Below are 20,611 nucleotides of genomic sequence, written 5' to 3' on the forward strand. Positions count from 1 at the left end.
GGAAGGGAAATGGAATCTTGCGATTTCAATGGGGACCAAGAGAGGAATCTTTGGTGCATGTGCCTGCACTTGATGGCATGCCATGCCTTTTGATGGCTTTGACTTGGAGCAAGATTTTTTTCTTTTTTCTTTTTTGTTAGAAGTATCCATGCCATGTCCCTCATATCTTCCCCTCCAGGTTGTGGCTTCCTCCTTGACTTTTTCCCCTGCTTTTGTAACATCTGTGAACTTTACTTTGGCCTCTTTTGGTCCTTTTCACTTCACCTGATGAAATCCTGGTCCATCTCCTTGTAGTCGCTAAATTTCCAAATTTCCCCAATTTTTTTTTTTCTCTTCCAATTGCAATTCCTTTGACGGTATCTCCATTCCAGTGTGTTTGTAAGTCCTTCCTTTGTGTTTTGGCCTTCAGCGGGGATCAGTTTTGACAAGCTTTGCTGCATGTGCCTGCACTTGATGGCATATGGCCTGCATTTGATGGCTTTGATTTGGGGCAAGAAGTTTTTCCTTTTTTTTTTTTTAAGTATCCATGCCATGTCCCTCATATCTTCCCCTCCAAGTGTTGTCTTCCACCCTGACTTTTTCCCTGCTTTTGCAACATCTCTCTGCTGAGTTTTGGCCTCTTTTGGTCCTTTGCACTGCAGCTCATTTCCTCACAGACCAGTTTTTGAAGACACTACATCTCCCAATTTTCTGGAGTTTTTGGGCTATTTTTCAATTGCATTTCATTTGATCCTATCTCCTTTCCAGAGTGTTTGTAAGCCTTTCTTTTTGGGGTCGCAAGATTCCATTTCCCTTCCCGAAAGGAAATTTCATTTCCTTTCGGGAAGGGAAATGGAATCTTGCGATTTCAATGGGGACCAAGAGAGGAATCTTTGGTGCATGTGCCTGCACTTGATGGCATGCCATGCCTTTTGATGGCTTTGACTTGGAGCAAGATTTTTTTCTTTTTTCTTTTTTGTTAGAAATATCCATGCCATGTCCCTCATATCTTCCCCTCCAAGTGTTGGCTTCCTCCTTGACATTTTCCCCTGCTATTGTAACGTCCGTGAACTTTACTTTGGCCTCTTTTGGTCCTTTTCACTTCACCTGATGAAATCCTGGTCCATCTCCTTGTAGTCGCTAAATTTCCAAATTTCCCCAATTTTTTTTTTTTCTCTTCCAATTGCAATTCCTTTGACAGTATCTCCATTCCAGTGTGTTTGTAAGTCCTTCCTTTGTGTTTTGGCCTTCAGCGGGGATCAGTTTTGACAAGCTTTGCTGCATGTGCCTGCACTTGATGGCATATGGCCTGCATTTGATGGCTTTGATTTGGGGCAAGAAGTTTTTCCTTTTTTTTTTTTTTTAAGTATCCATGCCATGTCCCTCATATCTTCCCCTCCAAGTGTTGTCTTCCACCCTGACTTTTTCCCTGCTTTTGCAACATCTCTCTGCTGAGTTTTGGCCTCTTTTGGTCCTTTGCACTGCAGCTCATTTCCTCACAGACCAGTTTTTGAAGACACTACATCTCCCAATTTTCTGGAGTTTTTGGGCTATTTTTCAATTGCATTTCATTTGATCCTATCTCCTTTCCAGAGTGTTTGTAAGCCTTTCTTTTTGGGGTCGCAAGATTCCATTTCCCTTCCCGAAAGGAAATTTCATTTCCTTTCGGGAAGGGAAATGGAATCTTGCGATTTCAATGGGGACCAAGAGAGGAATCTTTGGTGCATGTGCCTGCACTTGATGGCATGCCATGCCTTTTGATGGCTTTGACTTGGAGCAAGATTTTTTTCTTTTTTCTTTTTTGTTAGAAGTATCCATGCCATGTCCCTCATATCTTCCCCTCCAGGTTGTGGCTTCCTCCTTGACTTTTTCCCCTGCTTTTGTAACATCTGTGAACTTTACTTTGGCCTCTTTTGGTCCTTTTCACTTCACCTGATGAAATCCTGGTCCATCTCCTTGTAGTCGCTAAATTTCCAAATTTCCCCAATTTTTTTTTTTCTCTTCCAATTGCAATTCCTTTGACAGTATCTCCATTCCAGTGTGTTTGTAAGTCCTTCCTTTGTGTTTTGGCCTTCAGCGGGGATCAGTTTTGACAAGCTTTGCTGCATGTGCCTGCACTTGATGGCATATGGCCAGCATTTGATGGCTTTAATTTTGGGCAAGAAGTTTTTCCTTTTTGTTTTTTTTTTAAGTATCCATGCCATGTCCCTCATATCTTCCCCTCCAAGTGTTGTCTTCCACCCTGACTTTTTCCCCTGCTTTTGTAACATCTGTGAGCTTTACTTTGGCCTCTTTTGGTCCTTTTCACTTCACCTGATGAAATCCTGGTCCATCTCCTTGTAGTCGCTAAATTTCCAAATTTCCCCAATTTTTTTTTTTCTCTTCCAATTGCTATTCCTTTGACGGTATCTCCATTCCAGTGTGTTTGTAAGTCCTTCCTTTGTGTTTTGGCCTTCAGCGGGGATCAGTTTTGACAAGCTTTGCTGCATGTGCCTGCACTTGATGGCATATGGCCTGCATTTGATGGCTTTGATTTGGGGCAAGAAGTTTTTCCTTTTTTTTTTTTTAAGTATCCATGCCATGTCCCTCATATCTTCCCCTCCAAGTGTTGTCTTCCACCCTGACTTTTTCCCTGCTTTTGCAACATCTCTCTGCTGAGTTTTGGCCTCTTTTGGTCCTTTGCACTGCAGCTCATTTCCTCACAGACCAGTTTTTGAAGACACTACATCTCCCAATTTTCTGGAGTTTTTGGGCTATTTTTCAATTGCATTTCATTTGATCCTATCTCCTTTCCAGAGTGTTTGTAAGCCTTTCTTTTTGGGGTCGCAAGATTCCATTTCCCTTCCCGAAAGGAAATTTCATTTCCTTTCGGGAAGGGAAATGGAATCTTGCGATTTCAATGGGGACCAAGAGAGGAATCTTTGGTGCATGTGCCTGCACTTGATGGCATGCCATGCCTTTTGATGGCTTTGACTTGGAGCAAGATTTTTTTCTTTTTTCTTTTTTGTTAGAAGTATCCATGCCATGTCCCTCATATCTTCCCCTCCAGGTTGTGGCTTCCTCCTTGACTTTTTCCCCTGCTTTTGTAACATCTGTGAACTTTACTTTGGCCTCTTTTGGTCCTTTTCACTTCACCTGATGAAATCCTGGTCCATCTCCTTGTAGTCGCTAAATTTCCAAATTTCCCCAATTTTTTTTTTTCTCTTCCAATTGCAATTCCTTTGACAGTATCTCCATTCCAGTGTGTTTGTAAGTCCTTCCTTTGTGTTTTGGCCTTCAGCGGGGATCAGTTTTGACAAGCTTTGCTGCATGTGCCTGCACTTGATGGCATATGGCCTGCATTTGATGGCTTTGATTTTGGGCAAGAACTTTTTCCTTTTTTTTTTTTTTAAGTATCCATGCCATGTCCCTCATATCTTCCCCTCCAAGTGTTGTCTTCCACCCTGACTTTTTCCCTGCTTTTGCAACATCTCTCTGCTGAGTTTTGGCCTCTTTTGGTCCTTTGCACTGCAGCTCATTTCCTCACAGACCAGTTTTTGAAGACACTACATCTCCCAATTTTCTGGAGTTTTTGGGCTATTTTTCAATTGCATTTCATTTGATCCTATCTCCTTTCCAGAGTGTTTGTAAGCCTTTCTTTTTGGGGTCGCAAGATTCCATTTCCCTTCCCGAAAGGAAATTTCATTTCCTTTCGGGAAGGGAAATGGAATCTTGCGATTTCAATGGGGACCAAGAGAGGAATCTTTGGTGCATGTGCCTGCACTTGATGGCATGCCATGCCTTTTGATGGCTTTGACTTGGAGCAAGATTTTTTTCTTTTTTCTTTTTTGTTAGAAGTATCCATGCCATGTCCCTCATATCTTCCCCTCCAGGTTGTGGCTTCCTCCTTGACTTTTTCCCCTGCTTTTGTAACATCTGTGAACTTTACTTTGGCCTCTTTTGGTCCTTTTCACTTCACCTGATGAAATCCTGGTCCATCTCCTTGTAGTCGCTAAATTTCCAAATTTCCCCAATTTTTTTTTTTCTCTTCCAATTGCAATTCCTTTGACAGTATCTCCATTCCAGTGTGTTTGTAAGTCCTTCCTTTGTGTTTTGGCCTTCAGCGGGGATCAGTTTTGACAAGCTTTGCTGCATGTGCCTGCACTTGATGGCATATGGCCAGCATTTGATGGCTTTAATTTTGGGCAAGAACTTTTTCCTTTTTGTTTTTTTTTTAAGTATCCATGCCATGTCCCTCATATCTTCCCCTCCAAGTGTTGTCTTCCACCCTGACTTTTTCCCCTGCTTTTGTAACATCTGTGAGCTTTACTTTGGCCTCTTTTGGTCCTTTTCACTTCACCTGATGAAATCCTGGTCCATCTCCTTGTAGTCGCTAAATTTCCAAATTTCCCCAATTTTTTTTTTTTCTCTTCCAATTGCTATTCCTTTGACGGTATCTCCATTCCAGTGTGTTTGTAAGTCCTTCCTTTGTGTTTTGGCCTTCAGCGGGGATCAGTTTTGACAAGCTTTGCTGCATGTGCCTGCACTTGATGGCATATGGCCTGCATTTGATGGCTTTGATTTGGGGCAAGAAGTTTTTCCTTTTTTTTTTTTTAAGTATCCATGCCATGTCCCTCATATCTTCCCCTCCAAGTGTTGTCTTCCACCCTGACTTTTTCCCTGCTTTTGCAACATCTCTCTGCTGAGTTTTGGCCTCTTTTGGTCCTTTGCACTGCAGCTCATTTCCTCACAGACCAGTTTTTGAAGACACTACATCTCCCAATTTTCTGGAGTTTTTGGGCTATTTTTCAATTGCATTTCATTTGATCCTATCTCCTTTCCAGAGTGTTTGTAAGCCTTTCTTTTTGGGGTCGCAAGATTCCATTTCCCTTCCCGAAAGGAAATGAAATTTCCTTTCGGGAAGGGAAATGGAATCTTGCGATTTCAATGGGGACCAAGAGAGGAATCTTTGGTGCATGTGCCTGCACTTGATGGCATGCCATGCCTTTTGATGGCTTTGACTTGGAGCAAGATTTTTTTCTTTTTTCTTTTTTGTTAGAAGTATCCATGCCATGTCCCTCATATCTTCCCCTCCAGGTTGTGGCTTCCTCCTTGACTTTTTCCCCTGCTTTTGTAACATCTGTGAACTTTACTTTGGCCTCTTTTGGTCCTTTTCACTTCACCTGATGAAATCCTGGTCCATCTCCTTGTAGTCGCTAAATTTCCAAATTTCCCCAATTTTTTTTTTTCTCTTCCAATTGCAATTCCTTTGACAGTATCTCCATTCCAGTGTGTTTGTAAGTCCTTCCTTTGTGTTTTGGCCTTCAGCGGGGATCAGTTTTGACAAGCTTTGCTGCATGTGCCTGCACTTGATGGCATATGGCCTGCATTTGATGGCTTTGATTTTGGGCAAGAACTTTTTCCTTTTTGTTTTTTTTTTAAGTATCCATGCCATGTCCCTCATATCTTCCCCTCCAAGTGTTGTCTTCCACCCTGACTTTTTCCCTGCTTTTGCAACATCTCTCTGCTGAGTTTTGGCCTCTTTTGGTCCTTTGCACTGCAGCTCATTTCCTCACAGACCAGTTTTTGAAGACACTACATCTCCCAATTTTCTGGAGTTTTTGGGCTATTTTTCAATTGCATTTCATTTGATCCTATCTCCTTTCCAGAGTGTTTGTAAGCCTTTCTTTTTGGGGTCGCAAGATTCCATTTCCCTTCCCGAAAGGAAATTTCATTTCCTTTCGGGAAGGGAAATGGAATCTTGCGATTTCAATGGGGACCAAGAGAGGAATCTTTGGTGCATGTGCCTGCACTTGATGGCATGCCATGCCTTTTGATGGCTTTGACTTGGAGCAAGATTTTTTTCTTTTTTCTTTTTTGTTAGAAGTATCCATGCCATGTCCCTCATATCTTCCCCTCCAGGTTGTGGCTTCCTCCTTGACTTTTTCCCCTGCTTTTGTAACATCTGTGAACTTTACTTTGGCCTCTTTTGGTCCTTTTCACTTCACCTGATGAAATCCTGGTCCATCTCCTTGTAGTCGCTAAATTTCCAAATTTCCCCAATTTTTTTTTTTCTCTTCCAATTGCAATTCCTTTGACAGTATCTCCATTCCAGTGTGTTTGTAAGTCCTTCCTTTGTGTTTTGGCCTTCAGCGGGGATCAGTTTTGACAAGCTTTGCTGCATGTGCCTGCACTTGATGGCATATGGCCAGCATTTGATGGCTTTAATTTTGGGCAAGAACTTTTTCCTTTTTGTTTTTTTTTTAAGTATCCATGCCATGTCCCTCATATCTTCCCCTCCAAGTGTTGTCTTCCACCCTGACTTTTTCCCCTGCTTTTGTAACATCTGTGAGCTTTACTTTGGCCTCTTTTGGTCCTTTTCACTTCACCTGATGAAATCCTGGTCCATCTCCTTGTAGTCGCTAAATTTCCAAATTTCCCCAATTTTTTTTTTTCTCTTCCAATTGCTATTCCTTTGACGGTATCTCCATTCCAGTGTGTTTGTAAGTCCTTCCTTTGTGTTTTGGCCTTCAGCGGGGATCAGTTTTGACAAGCTTTGCTGCATGTGCCTGCACTTGATGGCATATGGCCTGCATTTGATGGCTTTGATTTGGGGCAAGAAGTTTTTCCTTTTTTTTTTTTTAAGTATCCATGCCATGTCCCTCATATCTTCCCCTCCAAGTGTTGTCTTCCACCCTGACTTTTTCCCTGCTTTTGCAACATCTCTCTGCTGAGTTTTGGCCTCTTTTGGTCCTTTGCACTGCAGCTCATTTCCTCACAGACCAGTTTTTGAAGACACTACATCTCCCAATTTTCTGGAGTTTTTGGGCTATTTTTCAATTGCATTTCATTTGATCCTATCTCCTTTCCAGAGTGTTTGTAAGCCTTTCTTTTTGGGGTCGCAAGATTCCATTTCCCTTCCCGAAAGGAAATGAAATTTCCTTTCGGGAAGGGAAATGGAATCTTGCGATTTCAATGGGGACCAAGAGAGGAATCTTTGGTGCATGTGCCTGCACTTGATGGCATGCCATGCCTTTTGATGGCTTTGACTTGGAGCAAGATTTTTTTCTTTTTTCTTTTTTGTTAGAAGTATCCATGCCATGTCCCTCATATCTTCCCCTCCAGGTTGTGGCTTCCTCCTTGACTTTTTCCCCTGCTTTTGTAACATCTGTGAACTTTACTTTGGCCTCTTTTGGTCCTTTTCACTTCACCTGATGAAATCCTGGTCCATCTCCTTGTAGTCGCTAAATTTCCAAATTTCCCCAATTTTTTTTTTTCTCTTCCAATTGCAATTCCTTTGACAGTATCTCCATTCCAGTGTGTTTGTAAGTCCTTCCTTTGTGTTTTGGCCTTCAGCGGGGATCAGTTTTGACAAGCTTTGCTGCATGTGCCTGCACTTGATGGCATATGGCCAGCATTTGATGGCTTTAATTTTGGGCAAGAACTTTTTCCTTTTTGTTTTTTTTTTAAGTATCCATGCCATGTCCCTCATATCTTCCCCTCCAAGTGTTGTCTTCCACCCTGACTTTTTCCCCTGCTTTTGTAACATCTGTGAGCTTTACTTTGGCCTCTTTTGGTCCTTTTCACTTCACCTGATGAAATCCTGGTCCATCTCCTTGTAGTCGCTAAATTTCCAAATTTCCCCAATTTTTTTTTTTCTCTTCCAATTGCTATTCCTTTGACGGTATCTCCATTCCAGTGTGTTTGTAAGTCCTTCCTTTGTGTTTTGGCCTTCAGCGGGGATCAGTTTTGACAAGCTTTGCTGCATGTGCCTGCACTTGATGGCATATGGCCTGCATTTGATGGCTTTGATTTGGGGCAAGAAGTTTTTCCTTTTTTTTTTTTTAAGTATCCATGCCATGTCCCTCATATCTTCCCCTCCAAGTGTTGTCTTCCACCCTGACTTTTTCCCTGCTTTTGCAACATCTCTCTGCTGAGTTTTGGCCTCTTTTGGTCCTTTGCACTGCAGCTCATTTCCTCACAGACCAGTTTTTGAAGACACTACATCTCCCAATTTTCTGGAGTTTTTGGGCTATTTTTCAATTGCATTTCATTTGATCCTATCTCCTTTCCAGAGTGTTTGTAAGCCTTTCTTTTTGGGGTCGCAAGATTCCATTTCCCTTCCCGAAAGGAAATGAAATTTCCTTTCGGGAAGGGAAATGGAATCTTGCGATTTCAATGGGGACCAAGAGAGGAATCTTTGGTGCATGTGCCTGCACTTGATGGCATGCCATGCCTTTTGATGGCTTTGACTTGGAGCAAGATTTTTTTCTTTTTTCTTTTTTGTTAGAAGTATCCATGCCATGTCCCTCATATCTTCCCCTCCAGGTTGTGGCTTCCTCCTTGACTTTTTCCCCTGCTTTTGTAACATCTGTGAACTTTACTTTGGCCTCTTTTGGTCCTTTTCACTTCACCTGATGAAATCCTGGTCCATCTCCTTGTAGTCGCTAAATTTCCAAATTTCCCCAATTTTTTTTTTTCTCTTCCAATTGCAATTCCTTTGACAGTATCTCCATTCCAGTGTGTTTGTAAGTCCTTCCTTTGTGTTTTGGCCTTCAGCGGGGATCAGTTTTGACAAGCTTTGCTGCATGTGCCTGCACTTGATGGCATATGGCCAGCATTTGATGGCTTTGATTTTGGGCAAGAAGTTTTTCCTTTTTTTTTTTTTAAGTATCCATGCCATGTCCCTCATATCTTCCCCTCCAAGTGTTGTCTTCCACCCTGACTTTTTCCCCTGCTTTTGTAACATCTGTGAACTTTACTTTGGCCTCTTTTGGTCCTTTTCACTTCACCTGATGAAATCCTGGTCCATCTCCTTGTAGTCGCTAAATTTCCAAATTTCCCCAATTTTTTTTTTTTCTCTTCCAATTGCAATTCCTTTGACAGTATCTCCATTCCAGTGTGTTTGTAAGTCCTTCCTTTGTGTTTTGGCCTTCAGCGGGGATCAGTTTTGACAAGCTTTGCTGCATGTGCCTGCACTTGATGGCATATGGCCTGCATTTGATGGCTTTGATTTGGGGCAAGAAGTTTTTCCTTTTTTTTTTTTTTAAGTATCCATGCCATGTCCCTCATATCTTCCCCTCCAAGTGTTGTCTTCCACCCTGACTTTTTCCCTGCTTTTGCAACATCTCTCTGCTGAGTTTTGGCCTCTTTTGGTCCTTTGCACTGCAGCTCATTTCCTCACAGACCAGTTTTTGAAGACACTACATCTCCCAATTTTCTGGAGTTTTTGGGCTATTTTTCAATTGCATTTCATTTGATCCTATCTCCTTTCCAGAGTGTTTGTAAGCCTTTCTTTTTGGGGTCGCAAGATTCCATTTCCCTTCCCGAAAGGAAATGAAATTTCCTTTCGGGAAGGGAAATGGAATCTTGCGATTTCAATGGGGACCAAGAGAGGAATCTTTGGTGCATGTGCCTGCACTTGATGGCATGCCATGCCTTTTGATGGCTTTGACTTGGAGCAAGATTTTTTTCTTTTTTCTTTTTTGTTAGAAGTATCCATGCCATGTCCCTCATATCTTCCCCTCCAGGTTGTGGCTTCCTCCTTGACTTTTTCCCCTGCTTTTGTAACATCTGTGAACTTTACTTTGGCCTCTTTTGGTCCTTTTCACTTCACCTGATGAAATCCTGGTCCATCTCCTTGTAGTCGCTAAATTTCCAAATTTCCCCAATTTTTTTTTTTCTCTTCCAATTGCAATTCCTTTGACAGTATCTCCATTCCAGTGTGTTTGTAAGTCCTTCCTTTGTGTTTTGGCCTTCAGCGGGGATCAGTTTTGACAAGCTTTGCTGCATGTGCCTGCACTTGATGGCATATGGCCTGCATTTGATGGCTTTGATTTTGGGCAAGAACTTTTTCCTTTTTTTTTTTTTTAAGTATCCATGCCATGTCCCTCATATCTTCCCCTCCAAGTGTTGTCTTCCACCCTGACTTTTTCCCTGCTTTTGCAACATCTCTCTGCTGAGTTTTGGCCTCTTTTGGTCCTTTGCACTGCAGCTCATTTCCTCACAGACCAGTTTTTGAAGACACTACATCTCCCAATTTTCTGGAGTTTTTGGGCTATTTTTCAATTGCATTTCATTTGATCCTATCTCCTTTCCAGAGTGTTTGTAAGCCTTTCTTTTTGGGGTCGCAAGATTCCATTTCCCTTCCCGAAAGGAAATGAAATTTCCTTTCGGGAAGGGAAATGGAATCTTGCGATTTCAATGGGGACCAAGAGAGGAATCTTTGGTGCATGTGCCTGCACTTGATGGCATGCCATGCCTTTTGATGGCTTTGACTTGGAGCAAGATTTTTTTCTTTTTTCTTTTTTGTTAGAAGTATCCATGCCATGTCCCTCATATCTTCCCCTCCAGGTTGTGGCTTCCTCCTTGACTTTTTCCCCTGCTTTTGTAACATCTGTGAACTTTACTTTGGCCTCTTTTGGTCCTTTTCACTTCACCTGATGAAATCCTGGTCCATCTCCTTGTAGTCGCTAAATTTCCAAATTTCCCCAATTTTTTTTTTTCTCTTCCAATTGCAATTCCTTTGACGGTATCTCCATTCCAGTGTGTTTGTAAGTCCTTCCTTTGTGTTTTGGCCTTCAGCGGGGATCAGTTTTGACAAGCTTTGCTGCATGTGCCTGCACTTGATGGCATATGGCCAGCATTTGATGGCTTTAATTTTGGGCAAGAAGTTTTTCCTTTTTTTTTTTTTAAGTATCCATGCCATGTCCCTCATATCTTCCCCTCCAAGTGTTGGCTTCCTCCTTGACATTTTCCCCTGCTATTGTAACGTCCGTGAACTTTACTTTGGCCTCTTTTGGTCCTTTTCACTTCACCTGATGAAATCCTGGTCCATCTCCTTGTAGTCGCTAAATTTCCAAATTTCCCCAATTTTTTTTTTCTCTTCCAATTGCAATTCCTTTGACAGTATCTCCATTCCAGTGTGTTTGTAAGTCCTTCCTTTGTGTTTTGGCCTTCAGCGGGGATCAGTTTTGACAAGCTTTGCTGCATGTGCCTGCACTTGATGGCATATGGCCTGCATTTGATGGCTTTGATTTGGGGCAAGAAGTTTTTCCTTTTTTTTTTTTTTAAGTATCCATGCCATGTCCCTCATATCTTCCCCTCCAAGTGTTGTCTTCCACCCTGACTTTTTCCCTGCTTTTGCAACATCTCTCTGCTGAGTTTTGGCCTCTTTTGGTCCTTTGCACTGCAGCTCATTTCCTCACAGACCAGTTTTTGAAGACACTACATCTCCCAATTTTCTGGAGTTTTTGGGCTATTTTTCAATTGCATTTCATTTGATCCTATCTCCTTTCCAGAGTGTTTGTAAGCCTTTCTTTTTGGGGTCGCAAGATTCCATTTCCCTTCCCGAAAGGAAATTTCATTTCCTTTCGGGAAGGGAAATGGAATCTTGCGATTTCAATGGGGACCAAGAGAGGAATCTTTGGTGCATGTGCCTGCACTTGATGGCATGCCATGCCTTTTGATGGCTTTGACTTGGAGCAAGATTTTTTTCTTTTTTCTTTTTTGTTAGAAATATCCATGCCATGTCCCTCATATCTTCCCCTCCAGGTTGTGGCTTCCTCCTTGACTTTTTCCCCTGCTTTTGTAACATCTGTGAACTTTACTTTGGCCTCTTTTGGTCCTTTTCACTTCACCTGATGAAATCCTGGTCCATCTCCTTGTAGTCGCTAAATTTCCAAATTTCCCCAATTTTTTTTTTTCTCTTCCAATTGCAATTCCTTTGACAGTATCTCCATTCCAGTGTGTTTGTAAGTCCTTCCTTTGTGTTTTGGCCTTCAGCGGGGATCAGTTTTGACAAGCTTTGCTGCATGTGCCTGCACTTGATGGCATATGGCCTGCATTTGATGGCTTTGATTTGGGGCAAGAAGTTTTTCCTTTTTTTTTTTTTTAAGTATCCATGCCATGTCCCTCATATCTTCCCCTCCAAGTGTTGTCTTCCACCCTGACTTTTTCCCTGCTTTTGCAACATCTCTCTGCTGAGTTTTGGCCTCTTTTGGTCCTTTGCACTGCAGCTCATTTCCTCACAGACCAGTTTTTGAAGACACTACATCTCCCAATTTTCTGGAGTTTTTGGGCTATTTTTCAATTGCATTTCATTTGATCCTATCTCCTTTCCAGAGTGTTTGTAAGCCTTTCTTTTTGGGGTCGCAAGATTCCATTTCCCTTCCCGAAAGGAAATTTCATTTCCTTTCGGGAAGGGAAATGGAATCTTGCGATTTCAATGGGGACCAAGAGAGGAATCTTTGGTGCATGTGCCTGCACTTGATGGCATGCCATGCCTTTTGATGGCTTTGACTTGGAGCAAGATTTTTTTCTTTTTTCTTTTTTGTTAGAAGTATCCATGCCATGTCCCTCATATCTTCCCCTCCAGGTTGTGGCTTCCTCCTTGACTTTTTCCCCTGCTTTTGTAACATCTGTGAACTTTACTTTGGCCTCTTTTGGTCCTTTTCACTTCACCTGATGAAATCCTGGTCCATCTCCTTGTAGTCGCTAAATTTCCAAATTTCCCCAATTTTTTTTTTTCTCTTCCAATTGCAATTCCTTTGACAGTATCTCCATTCCAGTGTGTTTGTAAGTCCTTCCTTTGTGTTTTGGCCTTCAGCGGGGATCAGTTTTGACAAGCTTTGCTGCATGTGCCTGCACTTGATGGCATATGGCCTGCATTTGATGGCTTTGATTTTGGGCAAGAACTTTTTCCTTTTTTTTTTTTTTAAGTATCCATGCCATGTCCCTCATATCTTCCCCTCCAAGTGTTGTCTTCCACCCTGACTTTTTCCCTGCTTTTGCACCATCTCTCTGCTGAGTTTTGGCCTCTTTTGGTCCTTTGCACTGCAGCTCATTTCCTCACAGACCAGTTTTTGAAGACACTACATCTCCCAATTTTCTGGAGTTTTTGGGCTATTTTTCAATTGCATTTCATTTGATCCTATCTCCTTTCCAGAGTGTTTGTAAGCCTTTCTTTTTGGGGTCGCAAGATTCCATTTCCCTTCCCGAAAGGAAATGAAATTTCCTTTCGGGAAGGGAAATGGAATCTTGCGATTTCAATGGGGACCAAGAGAGGAATCTTTGGTGCATGTGCCTGCACTTGATGGCATGCCATGCCTTTTGATGGCTTTGACTTGGAGCAAGATTTTTTTCTTTTTTCTTTTTTGTTAGAAATATCCATGCCATGTCCCTCATATCTTCCCCTCCAGGTTGTGGCTTCCTCCTTGACTTTTTCCCCTGCTTTTGTAACATCTGTGAACTTTACTTTGGCCTCTTTTGGTCCTTTTCACTTCACCTGATGAAATCCTGGTCCATCTCCTTGTAGTCGCTAAATTTCCAAATTTCCCCAATTTTTTTTTTTCTCTTCCAATTGCAATTCCTTTGACGGTATCTCCATTCCAGTGTGTTTGTAAGTCCTTCCTTTGTGTTTTGGCCTTCAGCGGGGATCAGTTTTGACAAGCTTTGCTGCATGTGCCTGCACTTGATGGCATATGGCCAGCATTTGATGGCTTTAATTTTGGGCAAGAAGTTTTTCCTTTTTTTTTTTTTAAGTATCCATGCCATGTCCCTCATATCTTCCCCTCCAAGTGTTGGCTTCCTCCTTGACATTTTCCCCTGCTATTGTAACGTCCGTGAACTTTACTTTGGCCTCTTTTGGTCCTTTTCACTTCACCTGATGAAATCCTGGTCCATCTCCTTGTAGTCGCTAAATTTCCAAATTTCCCCAATTTTTTTTTTCTCTTCCAATTGCAATTCCTTTGACAGTATCTCCATTCCAGTGTGTTTGTAAGTCCTTCCTTTGTGTTTTGGCCTTCAGCGGGGATCAGTTTTGACAAGCTTTGCTGCATGTGCCTGCACTTGATGGCATATGGCCTGCATTTGATGGCTTTGATTTGGGGCAAGAAGTTTTTCCTTTTTTTTTTTTTTAAGTATCCATGCCATGTCCCTCATATCTTCCCCTCCAAGTGTTGTCTTCCACCCTGACTTTTTCCCTGCTTTTGCAACATCTCTCTGCTGAGTTTTGGCCTCTTTTGGTCCTTTGCACTGCAGCTCATTTCCTCACAGACCAGTTTTTGAAGACACTACATCTCCCAATTTTCTGGAGTTTTTGGGCTATTTTTCAATTGCATTTCATTTGATCCTATCTCCTTTCCAGAGTGTTTGTAAGCCTTTCTTTTTGGGGTCGCAAGATTCCATTTCCCTTCCCGAAAGGAAATGAAATTTCCTTTCGGGAAGGGAAATGGAATCTTGCGATTTCAATGGGGACCAAGAGAGGAATCTTTGGTGCATGTGCCTGCACTTGATGGCATGCCATGCCTTTTGATGGCTTTGACTTGGAGCAAGATTTTTTTCTTTTTTCTTTTTTGTTAGAAATATCCATGCCATGTCCCTCATATCTTCCCCTCCAGGTTGTGGCTTCCTCCTTGACTTTTTCCCCTGCTTTTGTAACATCTGTGAACTTTACTTTGGCCTCTTTTGGTCCTTTTCACTTCACCTGATGAAATCCTGGTCCATCTCCTTGTAGTCGCTAAATTTCCAAATTTCCCCAATTTTTTTTTTTCTCTTCCAATTGCAATTCCTTTGACAGTATCTCCATTCCAGTGTGTTTGTAAGTCCTTCCTTTGTGTTTTGGCCTTCAGCGGGGATCAGTTTTGACAAGCTTTGCTGCATGTGCCTGCACTTGATGGCATATGGCCTGCATTTGATGGCTTTGATTTGGGGCAAGAAGTTTTTCCTTTTTTTTTTTTTTAAGTATCCATGCCATGTCCCTCATATCTTCCCCTCCAAGTGTTGTCTTCCACCCTGACTTTTTCCCTGCTTTTGCAACATCTCTCTGCTGAGTTTTGGCCTCTTTTGGTCCTTTGCACTGCAGCTCATTTCCTCACAGACCAGTTTTTGAAGACACTACATCTCCCAATTTTCTGGAGTTTTTGGGCTATTTTTCAATTGCATTTCATTTGATCCTATCTCCTTTCCAGAGTGTTTGTAAGCCTTTCTTTTTGGGGTCGCAAGATTCCATTTCCCTTCCCGAAAGGAAATGAAATTTCCTTTCGGGAAGGGAAATGGAATCTTGCGATTTCAATGGGGACCAAGAGAGGAATCTTTGGTGCATGTGCCTGCACTTGATGGCATGCCATGCCTTTTGATGGCTTTGACTTGGAGCAAGATTTTTTTCTTTTTTCTTTTTTGTTAGAAGTATCCATGCCATGTCCCTCATATCTTCCCCTCCAGGTTGTGGCTTCCTCCTTGACTTTTTCCCCTGCTTTTGTAACATCTGTGAACTTTACTTTGGCCTCTTTTGGTCCTTTTCACTTCACCTGATGAAATCCTGGTCCATCTCCTTGTAGTCGCTAAATTTCCAAATTTCCCCAATTTTTTTTTTTCTCTTCCAATTGCAATTCCTTTGACGGTATCTCCATTCCAGTGTGTTTGTAAGTCCTTCCTTTGTGTTTTGGCCTTCAGCGGGGATCAGTTTTGACAAGCTTTGCTGCATGTGCCTGCACTTGATGGCATATGGCCAGCATTTGATGGCTTTAATTTTGGGCAAGAAGTTTTTCCTTTTTTTTTTTTTAAGTATCCATGCCATGTCCCTCATATCTTCCCCTCCAAGTGTTGGCTTCCTCCTTGACATTTTCCCCTGCTATTGTAACGTCCGTGAACTTTACTTTGGCCTCTTTTGGTCCTTTTCACTTCACCTGATGAAATCCTGGTCCATCTCCTTGTAGTCGCTAAATTTCCAAATTTCCCCAATTTTTTTTTTTTCTCTTCCAATTGCAATTCCTTTGACAGTATCTCCATTCCAGTGTGTTTGTAAGTCCTTCCTTTGTGTTTTGGCCTTCAGCGGGGATCAGTTTTGACAAGCTTTGCTGCATGTGCCTGCACTTGATGGCATATGGCCTGCATTTGATGGCTTTGATTTGGGGCAAGAAGTTTTTCCTTTTTTTTTTTTTTAAGTATCCATGCCATGTCCCTCATATCTTCCCCTCCAAGTGTTGTCTTCCACCCTGACTTTTTCCCTGCTTTTGCAACATCTCTCTGCTGAGTTTTGGCCTCTTTTGGTCCTTTGCACTGCAGCTCATTTCCTCACAGACCAGTTTTTGAAGACACTACATCTCCCAATTTTCTGGAGTTTTTGGGCTATTTTTCAATTGCATTTCATTTGATCCTATCTCCTTTCCAGAGTGTTTGTAAGCCTTTCTTTTTGGGGTCGCAAGATTCCATTTCCCTTCCCGAAAGGAAATGAAATTTCCTTTCGGGAAGGGAAATGGAATCTTGCGATTTCAATGGGGACCAAGAGAGGAATCTTTGGTGCATGTGCCTGCACTTGATGGCATGCCATGCCTTTTGATGGCTTTGACTTGGAGCAAGATTTTTTTCTTTTTTCTTTTTTGTTAGAAGTATCCATGCCATGTCCCTCATATCTTCCCCTCCAGGTTGTGGCTTCCTCCTTGACTTTTTCCCCTGCTTTTGTAACATCTGTGAACTTTACTTTGGCCTCTTTTGGTCCTTTTCACTTCACCTGATGAAATCCTGGTCCATCTCCTTGTAGTCGCTAAATTTCCAAATTTCACCAATTTTTTTTTTTCTCTTCCAATTGCAATTCCTTTGACGGTATCTCCATTCCAGTGTGTTTGTAAGTCCTTCCTTTGTGTTTTGGCCTTCAGCGGGGATCAGTTTTGACAAGCTTTGCTGCATGTGCCTGCACTTGATGGCATATGGCCAGCATTTGATGGCTTTAATTTTGGGCAAGAAGTTTTTCCTTTTTTTTTTTTTAAGTATCCATGCCATGTCCCTCATATCTTCCCCTCCAAGTGTTGGCTTCCTCCTTGACATTTTCCCCTGCTATTGTAACGTCCGTGAACTTTACTTTGGCCTCTTTTGGTCCTTTTCACTTCACCTGATGAAATCCTGGTCCATCTCCTTGTAGTCGCTAAATTTCCAAATTTCCCCAATTTTTTTTTTTTCTCTTCCAATTGCAATTCCTTTGACAGTATCTCCATTCCAGTGTGTTTGTAAGTCCTTCCTTTGTGTTTTGGCCTTCAGCGGGGATCAGTTTTGACAAGCTTTGCTGCATGTGCCTGCACTTGATGGCATATGGCCTGCATTTGATGGCTTTGATTTGGGGCAAGAAGTTTTTCCTTTTTTTTTTTTTTAAGTATCCATGCCATGTCCCTCATATCTTCCCCTCCAAGTGTTGTCTTCCACCCTGACTTTTTCCCTGCTTTTGCAACATCTCTCTGCTGAGTTTTGGCCTCTTTTGGTCCTTTGCACTGCAGCTCATTTCCTCACAGACCAGTTTTTGAAGACACTACATCTCCCAATTTTCTGGAGTTTTTGGGCTATTTTTCAATTGCATTTCATTTGATCCTATCTCCTTTCCAGAGTGTTTGTAAGCCTTTCTTTTTGGGGTCGCAAGATTCCATTTCCCTTCCCGAAAGGAAATGAAATTTCCTTTCGGGAAGGGAAATGGAATCTTGCGATTTCAATGGGGACCAAGAGAGGAATCTTTGGTGCGTGTGCCTGCACTTGATGGCATGCCATGCCTTTTGATGGCTTTGACTTGGAGCAAGATTTTTTTCTTTTTTCTTTTTTGTTAGAAGTATCCATGCCATGTCCCTCATATCTTCCCCTCCAGGTTGTGGCTTCCTCCTTGACTTTTTCCCCTGCTTTTGTAACATCTGTGAACTTTACTTTGGCCTCTTTTGGTCCTTTTCACTTCACCTGATGAAATCCTGGTCCATCTCCTTGTAGTCGCTAAATTTCCAAATTTCCCCAATTTTTTTTTTTTCTCTTCCAATTGCAATTCCTTTGACAGTATCTCCATTCCAGTGTGTTTGTAAGTCCTTCCTTTGTGTTTTGGCCTTCAGCGGGGATCAGTTTTGACAAGCTTTGCTGCATGTGCCTGCACTTGATGGCATATGGCCAGCATTTGATGGCTTTGATTTTGGGCAAGAAGTTTTTCCTTTTTTTTTTTTTAAGTATCCATGCCATGTCCCTCATATCTTCCCCTCCAAGTGTTGTCTTCCACCCTGACTTTTTCCCCTGCTATTGTAACGTCCGTGAACTTTACTTTGGCCTCTTTTGGTCCTTTTCACTTCACCTGATGAAATCCTGGTCCATCTCCTTGTAGTCGCTAAATTTCCAAATTTCCCCAATTTTTTTTTTTTCTCTTCCAATTGCAATTCCTTTGACAGTATCTCCATTCCAGTGTGTTTGTAAGTCCTTCCTTTGTGTTTTGGCCTTCAGCGGGGATCAGTTTTGACAAGCTTTGCTGCATGTGCCTGCACTTGATGGCATATGGCCTGCATTTGATGGCTTTGATTTGGGGCAAGAAGTTTTTCCTTTTTTTTTTTTTTAAGTATCCATGCCATGTCCCTCATATCTTCCCCTCCAAGTGTTGTCTTCCACCCTGACTTTTTCCCTGCTTTTGCAACATCTCTCTGCTGAGTTTTGGCCTCTTTTGGTCCTTTGCACTGCAGCTCATTTCCTCACAGACCAGTTTTTGAAGACACTACATCTCCCAATTTTCTGGAGTTTTTGGGCTATTTTTCAATTGCATTTCATTTGATCCTATCTCCTTTCCAGAGTGTTTGTAAGCCTTTCTTTTTGGGGTCGCAAGATTCCATTTCCCTTCCCGAAAGGAAATGAAATTTCCTTTCGGGAAGGGAAATGGAATCTTGCGATTTCAATGGGGACCAAGAGAGGAATCTTTGGTGCATGTGCCTGCACTTGATGGCATGCCATGCCTTTTGATGGCTTTGACTTGGAGCAAGATTTTTTTCTTTTTTCTTTTTTGTTAGAAATATCCATGCCATGTCCCTCATATCTTCCCCTCCAGGTTGTGGCTTCCTCCTTGACTTTTTCCCCTGCTTTTGTAACATCTGTGAACTTTACTTTGGCCTCTTTTGGTCCTTTTCACTTCACCTGATGAAATCCTGGTCCATCTCCTTGTAGTCGCTAAATTTCCAAATTTCCCCAATTTTTTTTTTTCTCTTCCAATTGCAATTCCTTTGACAGTATCTCCATTCCAGTGTGTTTGTAAGTCCTTCCTTTGTGTTTTGGCCTTCAGCGGGGATCAGTTTTGACAAGCTTTGCTGCATGTGCCTGCACTTGATGGCATATGGCCTGCATTTGATGGCTTTGATTTGGGGCAAGAAGTTTTTCCTTTTTTTTTTTTTTAAGTATCCATGCCATGTCCCTCATATCTTCCCCTCCAAGTGTTGTCTTCCACCCTGACTTTTTCCCTGCTTTTGCAACATCTCTCTGCTGAGTTTTGGCCTCTTTTGGTCCTTTGCACTGCAGCTCATTTCCTCACAGACCAGTTTTTGAAGACACTACATCTCCCAATTTTCTGGAGTTTTTGGGCTATTTTTCAATTGCATTTCATTTGATCCTATCTCCTTTCCAGAGTGTTTGTAAGCCTTTCTTTTTGGGGTCGCAAGATTCCATTTCCCTTCCCGAAAGGAAATTTCATTTCCTTTCGGGAAGGGAAATGGAATCTTGCGATTTCAATGGGGACCAAGAGAGGAATCTTTGGTGCATGTGCCTGCACTTGATGGCATGCCATGCCTTTTGATGGCTTTGACTTGGAGCAAGATTTTTTTCTTTTTTCTTTTTTGTTAGAAGTATCCATGCCATGTCCCTCATATCTTCCCCTCCAGGTTGTGGCTTCCTCCTTGACTTTTTCCCCTGCTTTTGTAACATCTGTGAACTTTACTTTGGCCTCTTTTGGTCCTTTTCACTTCACCTGATGAAATCCTGGTCCATCTCCTTGTAGTCGCTAAATTTCCAAATTTCACCAATTTTTTTTTTTCTCTTCCAATTGCAATTCCTTTGACGGTATCTCCATTCCAGTGTGTTTGTAAGTCCTTCCTTTGTGTTTTGGCCTTCAGCGGGGATCAGTTTTGACAAGCTTTGCTGCATGTGCCTGCACTTGATGGCATATGGCCAGCATTTGATGGCTTTAATTTTGGGCAAGAAGTTTTTCCTTTTTTTTTTTTTTAAGTATCCATGCCATGTCCCTCATATCTTCCCCTCCAAGTGTTGGCTTCCTCCTTGACATTTTCCCCTGCTATTGTAACGTCCGTGAACTTTACTTTGGCCTCTTTTGGTCCTTTTCACTTCACCTGATGAAATCCTGGTCCATCTCCTTGTAGTCGCTAAATTTCCAAATTTCCCCAATTTTTTTTTTTTCTCTTCCAATTGCAATTCCTTTGACAGTATCTCCATTCCAGTGTGTTTGTAAGTCCTTCCTTTGTGTTTTGGCCTTCAGCGGGGATCAGTTTTGACAAGCTTTGCTGCATGTGCCTGCACTTGATGGCATATGGCCTGCATTTGATGGCTTTGATTTGGGGCAAGAAGTTTTTCCTTTTTTTTTTTTTTAAGTATCCATGCCATGTCCCTCATATCTTCCCCTCCAAGTGTTGTCTTCCACCCTGACTTTTTCCCTGCTTTTGCAACATCTCTCTGCTGAGTTTTGGCCTCTTTTGGTCCTTTGCACTGCAGCTCATTTCCTCACAGACCAGTTTTTGAAGACACTACATCTCCCAATTTTCTGGAGTTTTTGGGCTATTTTTCAATTGCATTTCATTTGATCCTATCTCCTTTCCAGAGTGTTTGTAAGCCTTTCTTTTTGGGGTCGCAAGATTCCATTTCCCTTCCC

This window comes from Agelaius phoeniceus, chromosome 2 (assembly GCF_051311805.1).
Source record: "Agelaius phoeniceus isolate bAgePho1 chromosome 2, bAgePho1.hap1, whole genome shotgun sequence".
In the NCBI taxonomy this organism is placed as follows: domain Eukaryota; kingdom Metazoa; phylum Chordata; class Aves; order Passeriformes; family Icteridae; genus Agelaius; species Agelaius phoeniceus.